The sequence below is a fragment of the Lissotriton vulgaris genome, chromosome 5 (genome assembly GCF_964263255.1).
Source record: "Lissotriton vulgaris chromosome 5, aLisVul1.2, whole genome shotgun sequence".
NCBI lineage: Eukaryota > Metazoa > Chordata > Amphibia > Caudata > Salamandridae > Lissotriton > Lissotriton vulgaris.
In genome coordinates, this window is record NC_141693.1 from 86,923,699 (window position 1) to 86,936,206 (window position 12,508).

The following is a 12,508-nucleotide window of genomic DNA, read 5'->3' on the forward strand; positions in this document are numbered from 1 at the left end:
TGATGTGGCTGTGGGCAGTGTTATTATTTGTAGTAGTAGCTTTGTTATTGTTGTGGGTATTGTTATTAATAGTAGTGGTCACATTGCTTCACTGTTTCCTATGAGCAGGTTATCATTAGCAGCATTGCTGTTGCTGATGTTATTATTAGCAGTGGTAGTATTCTTGTTGCTTTGGATAGCGTTGTTATTATCAGTGATAGCATTGCTGCTTCTGTGAAGAGATTTGTTTTAGCAGTGGTGGTACTGCGGTTGCTTTGGTTGTTGTTTTTAGCAGTGTTAGTATCGCTGTTGCTGTTATTATTATTAGTGGTAGTTTTGCTGTTTGTTAGACGGACCGGGAGGGTCGGCCGAGGAAAAGGGGAGAGGTCTCCGGGGAGAGCCGTCTCCAGCGATCATACAGACAAGTAACTTCCCCCCCACAGACGGACACCACACCAGGTTAAGGTTTAACGATACTTTATAAGCAATTCTCTAAGTACGGTGAAATGATACAAGGAGGTCTGGACTCAGGGGTCCCCTCGATTCTGGTCTCTGGTTGGGGAAAAGGGGTAGCGGGACAGTCTTGTTACCAAATAGATGGAATAGCTCTCAATCCTCGAGCTCGGCGTTCTGGATGGACGGGCCGCGGCGGAGCCAGCAGGTCCCGAGATGGACGAAGGAAGCGACGGTCCGCGGCGGAGCCAGCAGGTCCCGATGAAGATGGAGGTTACAAACGGTCCGCGGCCACGCCAGCAGGTCCCGACGACGATGAAGGTTTACGAAGGTTGCGGCAGCGCCAGCAGGCAGGACGATAGTTCGCAAGGCAGAGCTACGGCAGCGCCAATAGCCCGTCAAGGATGAGTTCTTCTCTGCGTCTCTCGACTCCAAGATACAACTGCCTTCCTGCTCTGGAGCTGCCCCAGTTATAGGGCTGGTGCCCTTTGATGTCCGGACCCTCGCACTTGGAGGTCGGGGGGTCCGGGATGTAGGAGTTCAGACACCCAGCAGGGGGTTGGAGCCAGCGCCCGGGGAGGTTGTGGGCGAGCGGTACCTGGCGGGGGAGAGCCATCGACACCTCTTTCTCCCATTGACCTGCCAAGTAGTCCGCTCACCTCCTGGGTGGATGGTGGTGCCGGGATGTCTGAGGCCTGGCCAGGCCCAGGGTTGGGGTCGATCGGGAGCCATGCGGCCTCGTGGTGGAGGGTCCAAGATGGCGCCCAGGCTGGGTGCGCGGGCCGGTAGTGGATCGGGCCCACGAGGTCGATATGTTCAGAGGCAAGGGTCCCGGAGGGGACGGAAAACGTGAAGTGGTGGTGTGTGACACTTGAGGGGCCGGGCTCGGGCCTGGTCGGGCAGAGGGGGAGCGGCCCTTCACGTGGCCTGTCCAACATGCGTCCCCCCCAGCTGAAGGCGGGGAGAGTCACCCATCCTCTTGGGGACTCTCCTCGTCGAGGCGGAAAAAGCGGGACAGGCCATCCGCGTTGGCATGATCTAGCCCAGGCCGGTGTTCAACAGTGAAGTCCATCCCTTGTAGGGAGATGGACCAACGTAGTAGTTTTGGGTTCTCCCCCCGCATCTGCATCAGCCACTGCAGGGGTCGATGGTCGGTCTGCACCCGGAAGTGGGTGCCAAAGAGGTAGGGCCGGAGCTTCTTGAGGGCCCACACCACAGCGAAGGCCTCCCTCTCGATGGTGCTCCAGCGTTGTTCTCGAGGTAGGAGTCGCCGGCTGATGAAGGCCACTGGCTGATCAAGGCCTTCGGTGTTCAATTAAGACAGGACCGCCCCAATGCCGTGGTCGGAGGCATCCGTCTGGACGACGAATTCCCGGCTGTAGTCGGGGGCCTGGAGCACAGGAGCGGAGCACATGGCGGCCTTTAGTTGATCGAAGGCTGTTTGACAATCTGGGGTCCAGTCGACCTTCTTGGGTTGATTTTTGGACGTGAGTTCTGTGAGAGGCCCCACGATGGTACCATAGTCTTTCACGAACCGTCTGTAATAGCCCGTGAGTCCCAGAAAGGCGCGTACCTCGGTCTGGGTGGTGGGGGGCTGCCAGGACTGGATGGCGGCCACCTTGAGCTGCAGAGGGGCCACCAGGCCGCTTCCCACCTGGTGTCCGAGGTAGGTTACGGACCCCTGACCAATTTGGCATTTGCTGGCCTTGATCGTGAGGCCAGCGTGCTGAAGGGCCTGTAGCACCGTTCGGAGGTGGTGGAGGTGGTCGGACCAGTGGTGGCTGTACACAGCGATGTCGTCTAGGTAGGCGGCGCTGAATCCTTCGAGCCCGGCCAAGACCTGATTGACGAGCCGCTGAAATGTTGCTGGGGCATTCTTCATACCGAAGGGCATGACCTTGAAATGATAATGGCCATCAGGAGTGGAAAATGCGGATCGTTCTTGGGCCCGGGGTGTGAGGCCGATCTGCCAATAGCCCGCCGTCAGGTCGAAAATACTGAGGTAGCGGGCAGCTCCCATGCGGTCGATTAGCTCGTCTGCCCGGGGGATGGGGTGTGCATCCGTTTTAGTGACCGCATTCAAGCCCCGGTAGTCGATGCAGAACCGGAGTTCCGGTGTGGTGCCGGGAGGGGCTGCTTTGGGGACCAGTACTACTGGGCTAGCCCAGGGGCTGTCTGAGGGCTCAATGACCCCGAGCGTGAGCATCTTGGTTATTTCTTCCTGGATGCAGGCCCGTACCCGATCTGGTACGCGGTAGGCCCGGTGGCGGATAGGGGGGCTGTCCCCCGTGTCCACGTCGTGCACACACCAGGAAGTGACACCTGGGGTGAGGGAAAACAGGTCGGCGAACTGCAACAGGAGGTCTCGACATTCTTGGCGTTGTTCCAGGGTGAGGGCCTCTGAGAGTCGGACCCCATCCACAGAGCCATCTTTCTCCCGAGTCCGTAGGAGGTCAGGGAGGGGTTCGGAGTCTCCTTCGGCTCCATTGTCTGTGGCCATCAGGAGGCTGAGTTCGGAACGTACAAAGTGGGGTTTCAGTCTGTTAGCGTGGAGGACTCGGAGGGGGTTCCGTGAAGATTCCATGTCGATGAGATAGGTGACGGGACCCTTGCGCTCGACTACTTTGAAGGGCCCCGTCCATTTGTCTTGCAAGGCGCAGGGTTCGGTGGGGGACATCACCCATACCTGTTGTCCGGGTTCAAATTCGATGGAGGAGGCATTTTGGTCATACCACTTTTTCATGTCCTCTTGACTGGCCTCCAAGTTTGCTTTTGCCAGCTCTCTGAACCGGCGGGTCTGGTTGCGGAGGGTTAGGAGGTATTTGAAGACATCTGGAGGGTTCTTTAGAGGGGGCATTTCCCAGCCTTCCTTGACTAGGCTGAGCGGCCCCCGTACGGGGTGTCCATACAATAGCTCAAACGGGCTGAAGCCGAGGGACTTCTGGGGGACCTCTCGATATGCGAAGAGGAGGCACGGCAGCAGCACATCCCACTGGCGACGGAGGGACTCTTCCAACCCCCCAATCATCCCTTTGAGCGTGCGGTTGAACCGCTCAACGAGTCCGTTCCCTTGAGGGTGATAGGGGGTCGTGAATCGGTAGGTGACCCCACACTGTTGCCAGAGGGACTTCATATACTTAGAGATAAAGTTTGTGCCTCTGTCGCTGACGACTTCTCGGGGGAAGCCCACACGGGAGAAGATCCCCATCAGGGCCCGGCCGACCACCGGGGCTGTCACGGTTCGCAGGGGAACAGCCTCGGGGTAGCGGGTGGCGTGGTCCACCAGTACCAGGATGAACCGATGTCCTTGTCTTGTACGGGGGTCCAGGGGCCCCACAATGTCTATCCCGACCCTCTCGAACGGGGTGGTGACCACGGGAAATGTTTGCAAGGGGGCTTTTAGTTTGCGGCCGCTCTTTCCACTGGCTTGGCACGTGGGGCAAGATCGGCAATGCTGGAGTACATCATTCCTCATTTTGGGCCAGAAGAAGTGGGTCACTAGGCGGCTGTAGGTTTTATCCTGACCCAGGTGTCCAGCCAGGGGGACATCGTGGGCCAGGTTTAGCAGGAAGTCTCTAAAACGGAGGGGCACCACTAGTACTCGGCTGGCCCCCAGCTCCGCGATCCTTTGCTCACTGTATAGCAGATCATTGTCCCAGTAAATCCAATGTGTTCCGGAGGTATCCCCGGCACTCTGGGCGAGGGCTTGTTGGCGGAGTCCCTCGAGGGAGGGACAGGTCTTCTGCTCTTGTCGAAACTGTTCCTGAGTGGGCCCCCCCTCTTGATGCCACTGGTCGAGGCCAGTGAGGTCCGGAGGCTGAGCTAGTTCTGGGGGGACGGCACGGTCGGTGTCTTCGACTGGGGCGACTGGGGGAGGAGGCGCCGGCCATTCGGGTTCCTCCGGTCGGGGGTTGGCACGGGCGGCCATGGACCGGGTGGTGACGCACGCCCAGTCCGGGACGCCCAACATCCCCAGGTGTTTTCTTCGTTCTACGGCTGCCCACGGAGAACTTTCAAGGTCATTTCCCAGGAGGCAGTCTACGGGGGCATCATCCCGGACCGTCACTTTCAACATGCCGGAGACCCCTCCCCATTCGAAAGGGACGCAGGCCATCCGACACAGACTTTCCGAGTTATCGGCTGAACGGACAGGGCAGAGGAGGTTTGGTAGGAACTGTTCTGGGGTCACCAGGTGACAGCGGACGGCTGTTACACTGGCCCCGGTGTCACGGAGAGCTTCGGCCTGGCGTCCATTGATGCTCACCCATTGGCTGTACTTCCGGGTGTTAGCGGGCAGGGGGACCCGCAGGACCATGTCTTTCCCCCCTAAGCATGCTAGAGCCATGGCGGCGGGCTCCCAGTCTTGATGCTCTTGCTCATATTCTTCCTGTTCCTCGGAGATCTGTTCTTCCCCCAGGGCAGCAGCGGCCACCTGGCGGGGTCTTGGGCTCTGGTACTGTGGGCAATTTGGGTCGTTTGCATAGTGGCCGATTCGTTGGCACCGGTGACACGTGACATTGGCTCTGTATCCCGGTCGCGCCGGGGTGCTGCCCCGGGTGGCCGGGGGGGTGGTGCTGGTAGCGGGGGCGACCGGAGCGTTGTCTCTTCCTCGTCCTTGGCCCCCTCCTCCTCCTCGGGGACGGTGCTGACCGTTGTTGTTCCGGTTCTGTTCATAGGATCCATTCCGGCCCACTCTGGTGATTTCCCACCGGTCAGCCTCGGCTGCGAGCTGCCGAGGATCAGTCAATTTGGTGTCGAGGAGGTGCTGCCGGAGCTCGATGAAGCAATTGTTTGATAGATGCTCCCACACCATGAGATTGAATAGTTGTTCGTAAGTTGTGACATTGCTTCCTTTGATCCAGCCCTCGAAGGCTCGGCTAAAATAGTTCACGTAGTCCCCCCAAGTTGTACCCGGGATGCGGGTGCAGTCTCGGAACCTCTGACGGTACATCTCGGGTGTGAGCCCATAGCGGGTGAGGAGGGCAGCTTTCATGTGGTCATAGGAGGTCATCTGGTGGTCCGGGAGCTGTAGCAGGGCATCGCGGCCTTCATTGAGGAATCTCCCCCATAGACCGGCTCCCCAGTCGCTTCGATCGATCCGGTGGGCGGTCATAGCGATTTCGTAGGCCTTGAACCATTGCTGGATGTCGTCCTCTCGGAAGTATTCTCGAACGACATCCTTGGGGATGTGTACCTTCTTAACTGTTGGCCCTGGGGTGGAGGGTTGCTCGGGCACTCCTAATTCTTTGTTCTGCTTGCGTAAGTCTATCTCAGCTAACTTGCGCTCGTGTTCATATGCCAGTCTCTTTTCCTCGAGCTCCCTTTGTCTCTGTTTTTCCTCTCTTTCTTCTCGGAGACGCAGGTGCTCTAAGCTCAGCTTTTGTTCGGCCAACTTGAGTTCAACGTCCATTTTGAGCCGGGCCATTTCTAGCTCATGTAGCCGGGTTTTCTCTCGTTCCCGGATCTCGTCTTGCGAGAGACCCTCTCTTTGCGCTTCGGGGGTCGTGGTGTTTTTTTCTACTGCTGCGATGCTTTGGTTGGTGGTTCCTATGGCCCCGGTTTCTGCCCAGGACTCTAGGGCATGCTTGAAATCATCTTTGGTACTGAGACCGGTGGTAGCGATACCTAGTTCGATGCAGAATTGTTTTAATTCGCGATGGCTGTACTCGTCCAATTTTTCCATCTGAAATTTCTCGGTGGATCCGCTTTCTTTGGTTGTCATCGTGATTTCGTCGTGGGGTGAGCTACTTTCTGTATGATTATGCGGTGATTCGGATCGCGCCGCTGGCCACCAATGTTAGACGGACCGGGAGGGTCGGCCGAGGAAAAGGGGAGAGGTCTCCGGGGAGAGCCGTCTCCAGCGATCATACAGACAAGTAACTTCCCCCCCACAGACGGACACCACACCAGGTTAAGGTTTAACGATACTTTATAAGCAATTCTCTAAGTACGGTGAAATGATACAAGGAGGTCTGGACTCAGGGGTCCCCTCGATTCTGGTCTCTGGTTGGGGAAAAGGGGTAGCGGGACAGTCTTGTTACCAAATAGATGGAATAGCTCTCAATCCTCGAGCTCGGCGTTCTGGATGGACGGGCCGCGGCGGAGCCAGCAGGTCCCGAGATGGACGAAGGAAGCGACGGTCCGCGGCGGAGCCAGCAGGTCCCGATGAAGATGGAGGTTACAAACGGTCCGCGGCCACGCCAGCAGGTCCCGACGACGATGAAGGTTTACGAAGGTTGCGGCAGCGCCAGCAGGCAGGACGATAGTTCGCAAGGCAGAGCTACGGCAGCGCCAATAGCCCGTCAAGGATGAGTTCTTCTCTGCGTCTCTCGACTCCAAGATACAACTGCCTTCCTGCTCTGGAGCTGCCCCAGTTATAGGGCTGGTGCCCTTTGATGTCCGGACCCTCGCACTTGGAGGTCGGGGGGTCCGGGATGTAGGAGTCCAGACACCCAGCAGGGGGTTGGAGCCAGCGCCCGGGGAGGTTGTGGGCGAGCGGTACCTGGCGGGGGAGAGCCATCGACACCTCTTTCTCCCATTGACCTGCCAAGTAGTCCGCTCACCTCCTGGGTGGATGGTGGTGCCGGGATGTCTGAGGCCTGGCCAGGCCCAGGGTTGGGGTCGATCGGGAGCCATGCGGCCTCGTGGTGGAGGGTCCAAGATGGCGCCCAGGCTGGGTGCGCGGGCCGGTAGTGGATCGGGCCCACGAGGTCGATATGTTCAGAGGCAAGGGTCCCGGAGGGGACGGAAAACGTGAAGTGGTGGTGTGTGACACTTGAGGGGCCGGGCTCGGGCCTGGTCGGGCAGAGGGGGAGCGGCCCTTCACGTGGCCTGTCCAACACTGTTCCTGTGGGCGGGGTTATTAATAGAAGTTATAGTGTTTATGTTACTGTGGGCGTGTAATTACTAGCAGTGGCAGCATTGCTGTCATTGGTCCTGTGAATTGTGTTATTATTAATAATTGTAGTATTACTTTTACTGTAGATGTTATTATTAGCAGTGGTAGTTTTGTTGTTGCTGTTTACGGTGTTCTAATTAGAAGTGTTTGTTTTTCTGTTGCTGTGAGTTGTATTATATTGTGTTGTATTGTACTGTTATCAGCATAGTAGCATTGTTGTCTTTGGTCCTGGGAGGGGTGTTATTATTAATAATTGTAATATTACTTTTACTGATGAATGTGTTATTATTAGCAGTAATATTGCTGCTGTTGCTACGCTGGTACAGTTATTACCCGGCTAGTTTTGTTATTGCTGTGGGCCGTGTTCTAATTAGAACTGTTAGTTTTGGTATTGGTGTGAGTTGTATTGTTATCATCTGTAGTAGCATTGCTGTCACTGTTCCTGGGAGTGGTGTTATTATTAATAATTTTAGTATTACTTTTACTGATTAAGGTGTTATTATTAGCAGTGATAATTTTGCTGTTGCTGTGATAGTACTGCAATTTCCGGTTATTTTTGCTGTTGCTGTGTTTGATGCTGTTCTTAGTAGTAGTACCATTGCCGTTGTCCTTCCTGTGAGTGCTGTTATTATTAATAGTTGTAGTATTGCTGTTGCTGCGGGGGATGGTAGTACTCATTTAGCTGTGGACGGTACAGTTATTTCCAGGTTCGTTTTGCTGTTGCTGTGGGTGGTGGTGTTCTTAGTAGTAGTACAATTGCTGTTGTCCTTCCTGTGAGTGCTGTTGTTATTAATAGTTGTATTATTGCTGTTGCTGCAGGGAATGTTCCTGTTATCAGTGGTAGTACTGATTTTGCTGTGGACGGTACAGTTATTTCCAAGTTAGTTTTGTTGTTGCTGTGGGTGATGGTGTTCTTAGTAGTAGTACCATTGCTGTTGCCCTTCTTCTGAGTGCTGTTATTAATAGTTGTAGTATTGCTTTTGCTGTGGGAGTGTTCCTGTTAGCAGTGGTAGTGCTGATCTTGCTGTGGACGGTACAGTTATTTCCAGGTTTGTTTTCCTGTTGCTGTGGGTGGTGGTGTTAATAGTAGAAGTACCATTGCTGTTGTGTGTTCCTGTTCGCAGTTGTAGCACTGATTTTGCTGTGGATAGTACAGTTATTCCCAGGTTAGTTTTGTTGTTGCTGTGGGTGGTGGTGTTCTTAGTAATAGTACTATTGCAGTCGTCCTTCCTGTGAGTGCTGTTGTTATTAATAGTTGTAGTATTGCTGTTGCTGCGGGGGATGGTAGTACTCATTTAGCTGTGGACGGTACAGTTATTTCCAGGTTCGTTTTGCTGTTGCTGTGGGTGGTGGTGGTGGTGTTCTTAGTAGTAGTACAATTGCTGTTGTCCTTCCTGTGAGTGCTGTTGTTATTAATAGTTGTATTATTGCTGTTGCTGCAGGGAATGTTCCTGTTATCAGTGGTAGTACTGATTTTGCTGTGGACGGTACAGTTATTTCCAAGTTAGTTTTGTTGTTGCTGTGGGTGATGGTGTTCTTAGTAGTAGTACCATTGCTGTTGCCCTTCTTCTGAGTGCTGTTATTAATAGTTGTAGTATTGCTTTTGCTGTGGGAGTGTTCCTGTTAGCAGTGGTAGTGCTGATCTTGCTGTGGACGGTACAGTTATTTCCAGGTTTGTTATCCTGTTGCTGTGGGTGGTGGTGTTAATAGTAGAAGTACCATTGCTGTTGTGTGTTCCTGTTCGCAGTTGTAGCACTGATTTTGCTGTGGATAGTACAGTTATTTCCAGGTTAGTTTTGTTGTTGCTGTGGGTGGTGGTGTTCTTAGTAATAGTACTATTGCAGTCGTCCTTCCTGTGAGTGCTGTTGTTATTAATAGTTGTAGTATTGCTGTTGCTGCGGGGGTGTTCCTGTTAGCAGTTATAGCACTGATTTTGCTGTGGATGGCACAGTTATTTCCAGGTTAGTTTTGTCGTTGCTGTGGGTGGTGGTGTTCATATTAGTAGTACCATTGCAGTCGACCTTACTGTGAGTGCTGTTGTTATTAATGGTTGTAGTATTGCTGTTGCTGCGGAGGTGTTTGTGTGAGCAGTGGTAGTACTAGTTTTGCTGTGGGCGATGTTGTTATTAGCAGTGGTACTATTACCGTTCCAGTGGCGGTGTTATTTATAGTTGTGGTTCGTTTTGCTGTTGCTTTTGCTGGGTGTGTGGTCGCTCTCTTTGCCTCTCCATCCTGTGTACTGTTGCCCCACCCCTACCAGAGCCACCCTTCCTGTACTCACACCCCCACACTGGAAGTACAGCACCGCAGGCACCGCTGGGGTGGCAATTAAAGTACCTTCTTAGACTAAGATTCTTAGTGATAAAAGGGAGTTTCTTTGTGTCCGTGCAGGTGTTGGGTGGGGGTACAGATGTGACCCCGAGCGGACTGGCCACAAAAATAACGAAAAGACACAACCAGAGCGCCAGTTCAGCTTCGCCCACAGTGCAGAAGTTGTCTTCTTTACACGGTGTTTGTTGTCATGTTGGGTTTGCTAATGAGCCGGAAAACGGGCATCTCTCGTGGCAGTTGCTGGGCCACAAGTCGCCCAGCCAGCCACTACAATGCTGCGGAACCATTCGTGAAAGTTGTTTCATTTAACTATAGTTTTTTTTGTATTCCTATAAATATTTGTCTCTCTGCATGTATGTGTGTGTGTGTGTGCGTGCTTGTGTGGGTATGTATTTTCCTATAACTGTTTGATCTGCGTAATCAGCGCATTGGCTTTTCCCTTTTTTTACGCACTGCACCCTGAGTACAATTTTTCTCAGTCATTCCCCATATTTTGACCAGCGACGGCTCGTGGAGGGAGTTACGGTGGGGCAGGAGGGTGGGGAGGGGGAGGGGCAGGGTGGAGGTTGCTAAAAACCGGCATATGGATAATTGCAGGTAAGTAAACAATTTAATTAATAAAACGAATTTCGTAGCTCGCACTGCATTGCATTTTGCGATGCAAGGCGCACTACGAAATTCGTTTTATTAATTAAATTGTTTACTTACCTGCAATTATCCATATGCCGGTTTTTAGCAACCTCCACCCTGCCCCTCCCCCTCCCCACCCTCCTGCCCCACCGTAACTCCCTCCACGAGCCGTCGCTGATTTTGACAGCACACTCCTTCGTCTGTAGCACTTCTAAACTCTGTTCTGCTTCACTAACTTTCAGACCAGTGTTTATTTTGAAAGCAAAAGTGCGCGGCAGTGGATACACAGCTGACAATTTATGGGGAATGAGGACAAAAATAACACTTCACGCATCTTTTGACACGCCAATAACACATTCGGGCAATTTATTGCACCTCTGCACGTGGGTGGAAGCGCGAAGTGCGTGTTTGTGGTGACAGCCACCGAAAGATGAGAGAACAAGAACAAACATCAAAGCGAGAACTGTCGTTTTAGAATAATGTCAGCGCATCACTTACCTTCTGAGGTCTTTTTGTCTCTTCCATCAGTGCATTACAACGCCGCGCCATCTCAAGGAGCACAGTCGCACCGTGAAACGATAGGTACATTTGTAGGTATTTTTATTTTGCGTCGATATCATTAGATTCGAAATGTACTTAGTTGTAATTCGTTGCAACAAAAAAACGATAGTGGATGCAAAAATTAAAAATAAAACAAAATCAAGTTCGGCTCTACGAGGTTTCTTTGCCTAAGATGCAAACGGAGAATCCACGAAGCATGTTAAACTTCCCAACACTCGCCTAGTCTGTCTACCCGCAGCGAAGGGCGGACATTGACTGCATCTCCAAGGAATTAAAGAAAAAAAGCACATATTTTCTGTAATCCGTGTGTTCTGCTTTTTGTTTCACTTTTTTTTTATTTCCCTGATGGGAACAGATTGACGCCTTTGAGACTTCCACAAAGGACTTTGAACACACACATATGGCTTCCTTGGAGGGGCGGGGGCGTCTCATCACTTTTTTCTTTTTAATTAGATGTATTTTTTGTTACTGTATAATGAAAGTCATAAAACTCTTTATCTTGCCTGGTCGCCCACGGTACATATATTCGCCCCCCGCGGGGGTCTGCTCGCAGACAGGCACACCCGCGCGGACAGCGGCGGGCATGGCCGCCCCCGGGCTGGCTCACGGGCCGGGCTCCTGGCACGGGTGGGCATCGGAAGGTGTCTAAGGACCCACGCAGACGGGGCTAGTTCACGGCATCGAACCCGAACTATGCGGCAGAACCCACATTTATGTAACCTTCAAAAGGTAATGCGGTGTTTCCCGCGGCGCTAAAACTGTATGGGCGAAGCGGGCAAACGTTTATTCTCTTACATTTATTTGAACAAATAAACTATTTTAGGATCAGTCTGGGCTCGAAAAAGAAACCGAGAAACTTTTACCGTAAACTGAGGGTGGGAAGAGCCGGGCACGAGTCATTTGTGTTGTACATACATTCATGGGGGTGGTTGCTGTAATGTCATCTGTGTGCCAACAAGACGTGTTCAGCGTGCATTTTCCAGCTTAACGAATTTAAAGAAAAATCCAGGGATGTTTACACCCAAACGTTGTTTTTAAATTCGACTTAAAAATCTCAGTAGGTTTTAAACATTTCTAAATTGTTTCTGTGATTAATGAAACGGGGGCTGTCCCACCCACATCGGTAAACATGCACACACAGACTGACACACATGTAGCAAATAAGAAAAAACAACCAATGTCACGGATTCACAAACATGTACATACACACATGTACAGACAGATATATGCCACACTAGTAACACGTACACACAAAAACATCTCTAAAGACATATAAGAAAACACACAGACAGCACGCACAAGAAATGCAGGAGGCTCGAGCGCAAACCGACAACGCACGTAAACTACACCTATGTGACGGTAACAGTGTGTCCACGTTTCACGCGGTTTCATCGTTTGGTTCCAACGCACGCGTGTGTAAATATGTATATTATAAATATGCATCACATATTATATCGATGTGATGCTCGCATGACATACATACGTGTGCTTATTTGACAATAACAATATTATAATGAAATCTTATGTCAGTTATTTTAATTGTTAAATTATACATTGTGTAGGATAGTGTATTAAAAATAGTGTAATATAACAAATACTATCTGCTACTCTAGTAATAATAAATTGTCATTATTCATGAATATTAAAGACATAATT